Consider the following 14,791-nt stretch of genomic DNA (forward strand, 5'->3'; position numbering starts at 1 on the left):
AGCAGAAACACAAACGCTTTGTTTAAAGTAAAACATCCTATTACACTCCATTGGGTTATCAGGCTCAACAAGCAGTTGAGCGCTGTAATATTATTGCTTATGAAAGGATGAGGGGAAAAAAAGGCTCTCAATCAAACATGAGAGGGCACACAGCACTGGGAAATTACTGCAGTACAGAGAAGCAGCGTCTGCTATCAACACAAACTGTGAAACATTCTTACAAGTAGGATTTACACAAAGTTTGGGTGAATGTTTTGTCTTCTGCTTTAACATTGCACAACTGTTTGCTCATAGCTGTCTAGCAGACCTCTCTAAAAGAAGCGGTGCCAAGAACCTGAAACGTTGCACATACTGAAGCCTTACCACTTGCTACATTGCTATTCACTTCAACAAGTTCAGATGGGGACCACGGATATACAGTCTCTGGATGTAGGTACCACGTAATGTTATTGACAGTATTCTACAGTGTCTGAAACCTGACACATATAAGAGCTGTACTATTTCAGCTCAGAAAATTAATACTTTCTTTGTTGTCTTTCTGTCTTAAACCTGTTTTATATAATCCACCAATTCTAGTATGTCTCACTTCTGATTTTTTCTGAATAATCACAGAAAAAAAAATCAAACCATCTACCAAAATCAAGGTATACTTATTCAGCATAGTGTTTACTTATGTAATACTGTTTCTCAGTAAGCAGGATCACACTTAAACAAGATAAATGTAAACTTACCTGGGCAGAGACGTGTGTGTAAATCAAACAAGAGAAACTACTTTAAAATTCCACAAGCATCGGTTAAAACCATTGATGTTATCATTCGGAATTAGAAAAAGGAGTCACAACTTCTAAAGAAGACCCCGTCCACCCCAGGGGAGTTCCCCAAGGAGTCCTTCCAAGGAACGCTGGCATGAGATAGACATCTGGAGACTTAACACCTTCCTACGCGTATAGAATTTAACAAGTACAACATACAGGTCGCTATAACATTGATGCCATCCAGATACAATATACACCTGAATATTTCGCAAATAAACAGGTTTCATATAGCACCTTGGGGCTCAAGGTTTGTAACTTCTACACCCCCTATTCTTATTCACATTCTACATCTTTAAGCAATGACTTAAACAGTAATGATAAATACACAAAAAACCTATTTTGTTAATAGAGGATGCATTTTGCTTATGTGTACGATTTTTTAAGTTATTATCAACAGAGGCACACAAACCAAAAATGACCATGATTGTGTATACTGTTATTACTGTTTCTTAAAGAAGAACATATTTCATATTGGAAGAAAAAGGGAGTTTTATTTCGAGAGATCAATAACCCATCACAGAAAATACACCTTACTCAGTCTCTGTACTTCTCATATGTAGTCGGCCGAACTCTGCCATGCCTACCAGAGTTTTCAGGTTTCTTCCTGAGAGCCTCATTTATTTATTTGGCTCCCATCAACCAGTGTGAGGATTTCCTCAGCCCCACGCAATCGGGGCCTGTGCTTGGCGAGCGGAGGTCGGTGCGGCCCTTGCTCTGCTTCCTGCTCCTCCCCGGCAGCGAACAGTGTTCCGACCGGCCACACCGCAGCTCATGTGCAGGAGAACAACAAGTCACATCAGATTTGCCAATTGCTAGTTTAATTAGTAAAGTGGTAAGGAAAGAAATCTTGTAAGATTTAGGTATGTTGCCTACCTAAAGGCAAGACATACCTGAATTATTTTCAGGAATTGAATAAGCATCCAAATACAGCTTCGTGTTGCTAACTTTCTCTAACACTAGGTCCTTTCTCAGAAATCAGAAAATGCTGGAAGGGGCTCCCTTAAACTACAACTGCAAGCTGACTTAAGGAAAGGGAAATCCAATAACAAAATAACACAGCAGTATGCCGTTTTCTCTACCAGTATGGACAGTGCTCCAGGAGAAGTTATATCTAAAGGTCAGGGAGGATTTCATTCCTCATCAGCCCAGTTCTTGCTCCATGTTGAATGTATCAGCAAGGGTGTTGTTTATAAGGAAGGGTTTTGTTTGTTTGTTTTTGATGTATCCATGAGGAATTAGAGCTAGACCACCAACTGATTTCATTTAGGCCACCCAAGTATTCCCTCCATATCAAAAGCAAAAGGAGATTGTTTTTTAATAGTATAAGATTTTCTTTTGTGTATAGTGCTGACTGTAATTTAACACAGCGAAAGAACCCCAAAGCAACAAGATTTACCCTGTGCATCAAAACTGCTGTTTAAAGACAGGACAGACGCAGAGCCACGGTGGAATCCAATCCGTGCGCCGCAAACAGCGGTGACATCACGGTACGGCTCAGCCCGGAGAGCCAGTTTTCCACGCCCCAGGCAAATGCTCAACCGCTTTTTATCAGCACTATTAGTCATTACCATGACAGCAATATAGGATGAAATCAGCATCCGTTACATTGCATAGTTACCTTAAATGCCATCCAACCACTGAAACACAAAGAGCTGGAAAATTACTTGGAGCAATATTGTGCTTTTGCTTGTGCTAGTGCATTTTTCAATTGATGCAAACACATTAAGACAGTTAATCAATTACAAATCAAAATCCATTCTCTGCACTATTAATGAATGCAGCTTTCTTTAGGCAAAAGCACTGTGCTGAAATACTTTCAACCAAACATTAACACTGTGCGAATTATGAAAAACAATAGTAACAGAAACTCCAAGGGCTTTCACTTTTTAAAGTAATTCTGCCATAACCTGTAACAACTTCTTGTTATTTTAATAAACATGTTACTCTAATATGGACAAATCCAAACTGGTTGAAGTTCTGTCACAATAGGAGTTAAGTAGTAGTAGAGCAAGGATCTGAGGAACCACATTTCTACCTCCTTAAAATCAAATATGCTACCTATTTCAAAACATGACCTTCCGCTACTTGAAAGGATATTACAGCTATTTTTATTATCAACTGCTCTGTCCTTTAAAAGTTCAAGTAATGCAGTGTGGAAACTGTACAGTCCATATCTTACATTTCAGTGACTGGCATAAGGATAAAATACTCAGCAAGAGGGAGCTGGTTTAGTAGTCTACACTAAACTTGTAATGCGGAATATGTTATAAAAAAAACTAATTAGCACTGAAAAACCGCCTATCTGATGCTATGGGAAAAAAACCTGAGAGCCAGATCTTTGTCTCAGCCTTTGTCAACAGCCTAACAGGAAAAGGAAGCAGAGCAAGACACAATCTGGACCAATAGATTTCCTCTAAAGTGACAGAAGGATGAAGTAAATATATTACACAATCAATTTCTGCAATTCAGAAATTAATATTTTAAAATTATGACATCTTAATTATAGATTATTCAGTAAAGAAACCTTCATATAAGATTATAATAAATAGCACATAGACTATCCCCCTCTTTTAGGAATCTCACCCTGAGCTTCAATGCCCCGTTCCCAGGAAGCAAGTCGGCCTTAAAAATCTGCCCACAGTTAGATGGTCTATAAGGCAAAATATAAAGCCCTTGCTACTAGCTGTAGTCTTTAAAGTACTGAATTGGAGAGGAAAAAATAAAAAGGAATAAAAATAGAAACATCAACATCCATATGATGTTTTCTTCCAGAATCAGCAAAGCACCTTCTTGTTTAAAAACAAGAATGTAAAAGACAGCCATCGGGTAGCATCTGACATAAAATTAGATAAAGTGTTTTGTTTTGTTTTGTTTTTTGATAATGCCTGACTGAGTTCAGGGTTGGCAGTATGGAAATCTCAAGAACTAATCTTAACTCAAATATGTGCCAGTCTCTTCATATCACTATTTGCTTGATTCACAGTCTTTCACGTATTATTTTTCCCCCGGACAATCCTATGTAATGATAAAGTAGTGTTTATACACAAAGAGAATTGAGATGTGGGGTAAATCAATAAGTTGCCTAAAGTCAGAAATACCTTTTTGCTGAGGCAGCCTCCTGAATCCTGCACACACTGACCACTCACTAACCCATAATCCTCCCAGGCTGACAAATGACAACTTCTCTGCCTCAGTTTCCCCCATGCAAAAATGCATCTTCTAAAGATGTTGCAAAGATTACTTTTGCAACGCCTAACGTTCTGTGAAGCCAAGAAATGCCACATAAAAGCAGATATTACTGTACCCAGGATATCTCAGGCTGTTTTCCATATAAGAGGCATCAACTATGCCAGCGGAAGAAGTAGTATCACAATGGCAAGATTATGGTTTATATAATGTTATAATGCTAAGCTCTAAATTATATTTCCTGCAGTCTTGCAGCTTGTTTGTAAAACAACTGTTCCCATGTCTCAGAAAACGGATATTGATAAAACCACTGAAAACTCCTTACAAACATTTACATTGTATTTTGCTGTATAGTCAATTGCTGCCTCCACTTTAGCCAGCTTTTTAAACTGCTGGCTTGCAAAAACTGTTAGCTGGCTCCTGATCTCTCTTTTGGCCTTTTCTTTAGTTCTCAAGTAATGTATTTCTATGCTTTTGCCACAAGCAATATAACAATTACCTTTAGGCCATAAATAGAAATGGGGAGCAAAAGCAGATAGCCCAGTCTCACAAAACAGTCTTGTTAGAAGGCCATTGCTTTAAGTATTGAAATGCAGCCATCTAAAATTTAGCAACATCAAACAAGGGAAGTGCTTTTGCTCCCATGGGAGGTTTGTCACCAACTACAGTGGAAACATGGGATGGACATAAGTTGTTCAGATCTTCCTCCTTCAAATAAAGATGAATGTGGCCAGGGCAGTGAAGTACAAGACAAGGCCAGACCACAACACAGTGAAACAGAAACAGATAGTTAAAAAAAAAAAAAAATTAGTAACATGCTATTTTCTGTATTCTAGCATTTTCCAGTTAAGTGCCACAATTTATTATCACTAGGAAGATCCCAAGCAGGTACAATGATAATCTAGAATTACACCTATAAGTAACTTATGCAATTTGAACAAAAAAAATGGATATATGCTAAGTCAGTATAAATAAAAACACTAATACCACTATATCCATTATTGATTGTTAACATGTTCAATAAAACCAGAATGGAACTATTTGTTTTTCTCATGCAACATATCAAACATTCACACATTTTCCAGGCACTCACAAGAAGCTCTACAGACTTACAGATTATTTCCTGCTTATGCTATGGCATTGCAAATGTCTACATTCAGTCGCTATTTCTTGACAGATATTACTTCACTTTGCATCACTCCCGTGGCCAGAAAATGCTTCCACTTAACTTCAGTTACTCCCTGCCCTGAAATCCAAAGCATACCCTGAATTCTCGTCAACTCTCAATCTCTCCTGATTTCCAGATCTGAACAGTTGAACAACCTCCTATCAAATAAGACGGGATATCACATCAGCCGCCAAAGCCCTCTCATGAGATAGTGAATAACATGCCACAAAGAAAAGGCGGAAGGAACGTGGGCTTGTGTTTATCTTTGCATAAGATCTCTACTGTTAATGGTCTCTTAAATTAATATTTAGACCTATTTACCTAGCCAGAACCAAGAAATGTATTTCTTTTTGGGAGCCTACAAAGTCAAAAATGGCACACACTTATGTCTACAGCTACACTGTCTGTCCACAATTTGTTAAACTCTTTCAGTTTATAACTTCCTCTGTTTTATTCTGTCTTCTGGTTACATGGAAAATGCCAGCAACAAGAAAAAAAAAATACTATTATTGCATTAGTAAGCTAGCAGACATAGTTGCAGACCAATTCTCCGTGAAGTACTGCACACACAGACTGCCCCTCTCGTTCTACTTTGCCACTCGGGCAAGGGAGCTGCTTCCACCTGAAACACAAATTGTGGCCTTTTGCTGCGCATGTGCTGTTGTCTGTACAGTGGACTGTTACCATGGTATGAACCGCTGTCTTCAGCTGCTGTAAAGATTGACAGAAAATCTTAAATCACTTGCCTCCGAAGTCCAGGAAACAAGATATGGTTTAATCAGCCACCCTTTTCCATGGTGGGGAGGAATACTAAACGAAAAAGTACTTGGGGAAAAAGCAGCGGGCAAAGCAACTATGGATGAGGAAAGAGCACGCACTGAAGAATAATTTAGAAAGCTCAACAGATTATCAAATAGTACAGAAAAGGAAATGGATGAGCATCCAGCTCCATTATTACAATGTACAGTAGATGTTCTTGCTAACACTTCTATTTTTATCCCAAGGCACATGACGTTTGATGCATGTTTGTTTGAAGTTTAGCACATGCATTTACATGATCATGAGAGAATCCCAACTGTCACTTTTACAAGGGGCATAGGCGTTGCTGGATAATGTGACCCAAGAGACTCCAAGAGGCTCACACTCTAGAACCCTTTTTTTTCCCCCCTCTCTCCTGACTCTGGATTTTTGGAGCTATGTCAGGATGGTGTTTTCTTACAGTTGGCCCTATTGACTGTACTTGGGGGAAGCCAAAACTTTAGGTGCTCCTGGGCCAAGCACACATAATGAAGGAGAAAGATCTGCGTCTTTCTCTCGCCACATATGCACACAGTGTACAACCGAACTATAACTTTTTGTCCCAGATCACACCTTCTGCCTCAAGGTTTGTAAGCAATTACTCTCCTTTTGACTGATGGGACCAATTCAGTCTACTTTTTGGCCTCATGCTTAAAATATCTTATCTTTTTCCATCTTTTCTATGGTAAGGTTAATTTTGTTTTGTTTTGGTAATCTGAATGCCCTTTTAACAGCAGGAGAGAAAGATTAGTTCCATGAAAATACTTTTGTCACTTATCTTGTATTTATTCAGTTTTCCCCAGGGATTTTATTTACCTTTTCAAATCCAAAACATACAACTAGTGGTGTTTTGGATTGGCACCTCTGTACCTCATTACTGCCATATAAACACAGGTTAATTTATCCCTAATACGTATGATCAAAAAAACATTACAGTTTGCAGTTATTTATTCTGCAAAGAATGGACTCTGTAAGTAATAAGAATCAACTAGTTTCTCTGCCACTCCAAAACAGTTACTTTCTCCCAAACCAGTTAGTTACACATTTCCGTGGTCTTTCCAAGACAAACCAAAGAGTAAAATCCGCTCTGCTGTTCAACTGATTCTATCATCCATGTAACTGCTTTTATTTATCCTAAGTGTAGTAAGCTTTAAAGATACCTGCAAGGAAGGATCTACAGGAAATTACAGCTCCAAATACCAATGTGCAGGCAGGAATGGCCTACCTGCGTTTCTGGAAATTAAACTGGCCGGAAGTGGAAAGGGAAGCAACGTACTTTTTGAGTGGCTAAGAAGCTCCTCAGGAAGCGAGGGTAGGCGGCTACAGAGCAGCCAGCAGGATCATGAATTTAGGCAAACCTTAAAGTAATGGGCAGAAAAAGAGGTTTGACTTGGCGTCTAAGTCCCAAATTCAAACAGTGTGATTGATGGTCATCTGCTCTCTTCCTCCCATTGTAACAGAGCATCAAACAACCGTGGGCAGCAGTCCGAGCAATAGCGGACATGTGTCGGATGCACTGGTGCGAGGGGCCGCACATAATCCACCCCCTGTGCAAACAAAGGGCCAGAGCACAGATTAAGGTTTTAGCGCCTAGAGAGACAGGTAGCAGCAGAGGGGATTTTCAAAAGAATTTAAATGAGATAGGTGGCTAACTCCCAGTGAAACCTAGGAACAAAACAGAGGAAATGTCTTAGTTCCACGTGGCTTTCAACAGAAAGCGATTCGCCTCAAGACACTGCTCACCTAATTACTGCAACTTTCCCACGGGTTCTCCAGAAGGAGCTACCAAGAAGAGGCACTAAACAAACAAAAAGAAACACCATGTTCCACGGACAGACTGGACTAAGCGGAGATTATACCAATAATCATAGCGTGTGGCTCATTTGGTTATTTCAGATTTCTTCAGCACTACATTTTTTAACACCTAATGAGGCTATAATTTTATTAAAATTTACCTAAGATCAAATCCTACCAAACTAATGATAACGACTCAAACAACGACGAACTGAGTTCTGCTGACTGGAATAACACAAACGTTTTGACAGTTGGCAACTGACTTAAATATATACGGTTGTGCTTATTCAGACAATACTAGAGCAAAAAAACACTTTTTAATACACCAGTGAAATGCAAAATAAAAACACCTCCTTTAATCACAATTACTGAGGTTTTGCATGTGTTTCTTATCACTTCAGAAGGTCATCTTGTATTGATTACATAGCAACACAAAAGTAGCAGTAAATTTCCAAAAGGCATATCAGTATTAAAAACCCTGTAAGATAATCATTTCAAACAAGAATTACCATAAGTTTAACAGTGCACTTTAAGTTCAGCTCATCCATGATTAATGTGTACCAACCTATGAAGTCAGTACTCAACTGTTATTTGAGGAAGGATGACTAGAAAGGGAGAAAAGGAAAGATTTAGTTGGGTGAGGGACAGGCTAGAAGAATGGGAAACGAATAATATAATTTAGATCCTACTGAATTTAGCAAGACCATTATTTAATTCTATTCTAATAAGCTGAGTAATCTTGAACAGAAACTTCCATTTTCTAATTAATAAAAAACCCAACCCTATGTCTCCCAGGAACAGAGAGGGGAAGAATGCATAAAAAGAAAAAGCTCAACATCAGAACCAGCAAACTGAAGCAATAGATACCAGATGTTTAAAGACAGATTCTGTTCTTAGCCTTTCTAGTGCAGGTATGAAACTGGAAGATTGGAGTCTTTCCACGTGGTCTTCCAAATCTCTTACTAATGTAAAAATGTTCCAGTGAAACTGGGCTGGCTTCACTGCAATCACAGAAGAAACTCTGCATGTCTCGTATTATCCAAACTGTTTCAGACCAGCAATGCTGCAACGATTTCAGATTTACCTGCGCATACCTACAGCAAATCCAATGCATTTTGTAAGTGTTCTGTGCAGCACTTTAATGATGGTAACTTCAGTGGTAGCAGTATTGCTAGGACAAGTCATTTTTAAACTATTGTGTAAACAGAGAGAGGACAGCTGGGATTTCAGCAACATGTGGTATTTGTAACTGAAATAAATAATTTCATAACAAAATAGTTTCACTTTGATATTTTAGATGGTTAAAAGAGTTTGGGCAAAGAAATAAAAAAAGGACGTGAGTTCTCAAATACAACTTTTACTTGGGGAGCTTTCGCTATACAGAAAGGCTATAGCCTGCACACTTGCCATATACACACCAAAGGAAAATGACTTGAGTTACTACGTATCACAACAGGAATCACCAGTCTCACATTCCCTAGAAAAATACTAACTGCACAGAACTACTACTACTGCACAGAAAAACTACTACTGCACAGAAACCAGTAGAAAATACATTGCACAATCAGCAGTGGCATCAGCTTTTCACAGTTGTATGCAAACAACCTCAGGATTCTTACAGCCTTTCTTTTCCAAAGGCAGGAGCAATGAAATGCAGTGCTCCATTACTTTCCATAGTCTGCATAGATGTAGTAAGACTGGCAAAGAAGGAAGGAGATGTTCGTATTTCCTATTCTCAATCTTATGTTAAGTTGCCATTCCCACTTCGTGAGGGAAAAAGTATGATGCAAGTGATCAGTCCAACTGATGGAAGCCTTCCACTGATTTCCCGGATGCCTGCTTTGGCCAGGAATATAGATGATATATGAAAAGTTTGAAAAGGGTACAGAAACATAGGCCTGTGCTCTTTGGTGATTCATATCTGAAGTCAGCCTATACATTCAACGAGATACATTACTGAGTATGTGGGGTCTCCTTCCCTTTCTCCCTTATCTCCTTCCCTCACTCAAAAAAGAACAAGACATATTTTCTTCATATGACTTAGTCATACACTCAAGCAAGTACAGATAAAGGAAATGCTTAATCTACCTAGGAGAAGCTAATGAAGCTTCAGTGAGCCATATTTTCTTCAGAAACAAACCCCCTCAGACCGCCTCCAAAGCAGGACCTTGGCAAAACAAGGAATATGGGTTCTGACTACTATTACAAGCCAAGAAGAGTAAAGACATCTTTAAAGAGAAGATATCTTACAGATGTTAGGTATCAGAGCCTCCTCTGAGCAAACACAATTTATGGTCTCTGACAATGAAGACTGAGGATAACAGTCTTTTTTTTTAATCTATAAATGACAATTTTTCCTCTTTAAATCCTGAGAGTCATTAGTAGAATCTTTTTTTTTTTTTTTTTTTTTTTTGCTATAAGACAGCTTTTAAATTCTGCTACATCACAGTACCTCAGGAGAAACACTATTCATTACAGTCAAATTGTGACTCTAAAATTTAAATTTTTTGAATTTTCAAGATGGAATCCTGATTAATTTGATTTAATAACTACAGCCAGCAAAAGGCCTTTATTCAAGTAGCTTCTTAAAACGTTCCTTTAGGATTCTGAGATGATAGGGAAAAATTGCATTTTAATAAGTTTAAGTGCATTACATCACGTTGAGTTTACTTTCTCTTCCCTTTCAATAAAAAGAATGCAGTTAATTGAAAAGAAGATATGAATCTAAATCTCAAGTCCTTGTCCAATCTTTACCAAGCCCTTTCTCTCAAACACACTCCCACTTACTAAGTTAGCCTTGCAACGCAACTGTCAGAAACACTCTTAGTTTCTAGAGAAGTATACTGAAGCACAGAAGAATCTAGCCCAAAGTCAAGACAGCAGATGTACAAATTGCTTCAGATCATTCCAGCTTCCAGTTACGGGGTTTAGCCAGACAATCCTACCCTCAGACAGGTTACTATAAAATGATTTCATAAATAATTCAATTACAGACATTGAGAGCTATAACATTGTCTTGTCCGAAGTTATCATCAGACCTTTCGGATTCTTTCTTTTCCCTCCCTTCAGTATCTACTCTGTGTGATTCTCACACCAAGACTTACAAAGCCCTGAAATATATGTGATCTCTACTTTTGATTATAATATTAATTGAACATGCAGTTCTACTTTTTACTTAATCAACTGAAATGCAGAGGACTATTTTTGTAAAATTAAGAATTCATTACTTAGAGAAAGCCTCAAACCTAATCTTAACATTCTGATATCTGAATCAGAAATTGTCTTCATATCGTGAGGACAATCCAACAGTAGTCAGTTGGTTTTTACCAAACGCCCCCAAAATTCTTGCATAGGATTACTAGGAGAACTGTATTGTTCCATGGGCACATTCCCCAAAAAAGGAAACAGTATAGTTTCAGTTTCAGTCATTCATAGGCCAGTAGTTAAAGATTGCACGATACTTGATGAGGCTCTTCAAGCATCCTGACCAAGTTCTGAAAGTGATTATATTTTTGCCCCAGTACACTTTTCTGAAATCTTAGTGGAAAAAAGTTATTTCTTCCCTTCTAATTCTTTCTTGCCTTAAGGTATTGCTGTGCAAGTGTAAACAATTACATTGCTCTGACAGTACAGCTGCTCCCAGTATTTTAGCCAGAGGTGAACTGACATCCTGTAATATTTTACTTACTATAGAAATTCATGAATTGCAATGGGAGAGGTTTCCTTTAAACAGCACCATTCTCAGCAAAGTAATTTTCTAAGATGACGGCACAAACAAGTTTAGAAAAATGAAAGCAATTTAAAATTCACAGCATGAAGAAAGACAAAAGACTAGGTAATATTTAGGTCAGAGTATCTCATCTTGGCTTCAGTTATAACTTCTGATGCTTTCCTTAATATAAGCCTTGCCAAAATCTAGAGAAATGATGAAAGAACTTGACCTTCCATGTCCCTACTTTCATCTTGCTTTCTCTGAAGTTTTCTTTAAAAAAAACCCTAAACTTCCAAGTAACAAACATGTTCTGGTCAGAATGTTTGTATGTCCAAAAAATGTCTTTTGCAATTTTGCTTTGCCAAAAGGCTCTAGCACAGCAGAGGAAAGAATGAATTCTGAAGAGATAAAGGTGGCAGTGGAAAATGAACTGCATTGAAAGCTATATACTCTACCTCATCATTTTAAAGGTAATTCCTATTACACACAAGAACAGTCTCCCAGAATACTTCTATTCTTTCAGCCAAATTAGATCTGTGCAAAGGTGGGGCAGGCGGACTTGGGGGAGGAGAAGCAAGAAACATTAGCAAGTCTCTCAAGCCATACTATGTTCTGATGGTACTGCAAGAATAAATACCATATTAATACCACAGAGCAGATCTCTTCATAGAGGCATTTCCAAAGACATGCTGTGATTAGGCAAATCCTTAGTGGGGGGGAAATCCTTCTATATGGTAGGATAATGAAGTTCCAATGCATCTTATTTTAGGATTATGCAATCCACAGATTTCATCAACAACACACCTTAAAGATCTATCAAGGACTGAAGGCCTATCAAATTGTGAGTTCAGCTCCCATTACAAGAATTGCAAAAGGTTACTTACTATGCAAGTGTAACCTGCACAACCTGCTAACAAAACTTTTGACCAGCGACAGAACTACTGTTATCTGCTGCTCTTTTTGCCTATTTCTAAGGTAAAATATTTTTTTAGATTTATGTCTGCTTAACCTAGTAATACTCACTTATAGAATACTCAAACTAGCATTTATTTCACTCTCCAACCCTATAGAGAATGGAGTCCTAATAAGAAGCATAAACAAACACACATATTTAACAGTACTATATGCCCAGTAGTAAAATATAGTCCAAGGGTTCCTTTTTTAGGATGGCCACACTGCCTAAAGTCAAGGGTATGCCATTTGTAGTGTTTGATACTTGTGCTCCTTAACCTAATCTGCATCTCTTATTCCTGGAAGACTCACTGTGCTTCATGAGTATTATCTCAAAACAAAAGTAAAAGCAAGATAATGTATTAACTTTTCTCAAATGCTGGGTTTTTTTTTTTTTAATCCTCACTGAAACTCAAAATTATGCATTGAAGGTATTGAGTATTTTTCACTCTTCCCAAGGAAAAAGTGCAAAAGACTGAAATAATTTAAGACCCTGCAGCAAATCAGTACAGCTAATGGGGCTGTCATTTTAGAACACCTGCTTATCATTTTTAAGAAGTCTACGAGTTTTAAATTCAGGCTGTTAACTACAAAATTAAAGTGGTACTTTCCAGCAAAATGTTTGGTTCTTCTAAATATGCTAGAACACAAAAAATTATTTACCTCTGTTTAATATATTATCATACTTTCCTTTATACTTATTTTCAATGGATTCATGGAACAAACATGAATTTGTGTATAGATTTTAAGCCTCTATAACAAAGCACTTTTCTAAATCCACTTTTCTGTTTCCAACTGTCCTCAAATATTTTAACCTTCTAAGACTATATTCAAAAAATACAGTTTTTGAGACTCCATCTGCTTACAGTGCCATGTAACTCCTATTTTAAGAATAAAATTAGACTTTTAGGCTCTGTTGAAGGCAGTAAACATTTGGTTAATGACGTTCGGAAGACATTAATGCTCCCAAAACTTTCACAGCCTTAGTGGTACATTCCAGTGGAGCAGGGCGACTCATTGAGAGCCCAATATACAAAAATGATACAGAACTACAGTTCTAGCTGCAGGTGATAAAAGCTGTCTGTGCTCAGCACCTCTGAGAATATGGCTGACAGTATATAGGAAGGACAGCATATGATCTAGCAACAAAAATAAATACATAAATAAATAAAATCAACATTCATATTTTTTATTCCATCTCCTTCCATTTGTTCTTCAGTTCAGACTATATTAAACCCAAATGCACATGCTACAGTATGTAGCAAAAACTATACATTGGCTTGTATCTGTTTAAAATGGCTGTAGTCTGAATCAGCAGTTCAGACTTCTATAATTTTAATCATTTAATCATTTGTCTGTTCTAAGCAGGAAATCAGCCAGGGCCTTCTAAAGCACCTTCAGATAAAATATCTTCCAAAAAACTACTTTATTTAACATACTTAGGATAATAAGAACAGTAACCTATCTCAACATAAAAAAATTCTTATCAATGAAATTTGAATCTTTGTTGGAACCACCAACTTGCAGTGTTGTTTTGAGAAAGTTGTACAGGCTACTGGTACATAACATCCTAAAGATTGAGGCTACTTCCAAAAATAGCTACATTGAGCTCAACCAAACCCCAAAACTGACCTGTGGAAGACTCCTGCAAGCCAAGAATGTGGTTAGAACTATCTATCTTCAATGTGTGCATTATCTGATCTATTTATCCCCTGATCAGTTAATGGAAATGCACTGTATTGAGACTTTTTTCCTCAATAATACTAACAATAAACAGACTTGCCTGTTATTGGGGGATAAGAGCGTGAGGAAGGCACAGATCAATTAAGAGCATGTTACTGTAGCAAAGAAAAAATGTAGAGCAGAAATTAAAATATATAACCTATACAAACCGTAACAGAATGTAGTTTATATATTTTATGAACTGCAAGAAAAACAAATACAGAAACCATATAAAAATACACATACTATAATATTAATGTCTTTTTCACATAATATATCATGTTACAGAGTGATGGATTGATTTCTACTTACTTACTGTGTCTCATATTATGAAATAGCTAGCCATAAATAGAGTTTGAAAACATTTCTATCCCAAATCTTATCACTAGTTTGTCTTTCAGTTAGGTATGCAACCACCAGTATAGTTTTAAGCACTCTGATACTTTTTGCCAGTTTTCTTCAAAAACATACTAAGCACATGCAAGGGTAATATTAAACATGGCTACTCCTTGCATAATTCTGCTAGAAAAAGATACAGAAATCAGAGTATATTCTGCATAAATGGAGCAAAACAGACTCACTACAATTTCGAATATGATATGTATATGAGTTTCATTACTTTTCTATTGCAGTCGAATGTAATTT

At 37.4% G+C, this 14,791-nt stretch overlaps 1 protein-coding gene across 1 annotated transcript in view; it reads right to left on the reverse strand.

The window, feature by feature from the left end:
- PRKCE (protein kinase C epsilon) overlaps positions 1-14,791 on the reverse strand; it is a 300,001-nt gene that overhangs the window by 169,695 nt on the left and 115,515 nt on the right. The window lies entirely within an intron of this gene.

Source organism: Dromaius novaehollandiae, chromosome 3, assembly GCF_036370855.1.
Source record: "Dromaius novaehollandiae isolate bDroNov1 chromosome 3, bDroNov1.hap1, whole genome shotgun sequence".
NCBI classification, from domain to species: domain Eukaryota; kingdom Metazoa; phylum Chordata; class Aves; order Casuariiformes; family Dromaiidae; genus Dromaius; species Dromaius novaehollandiae.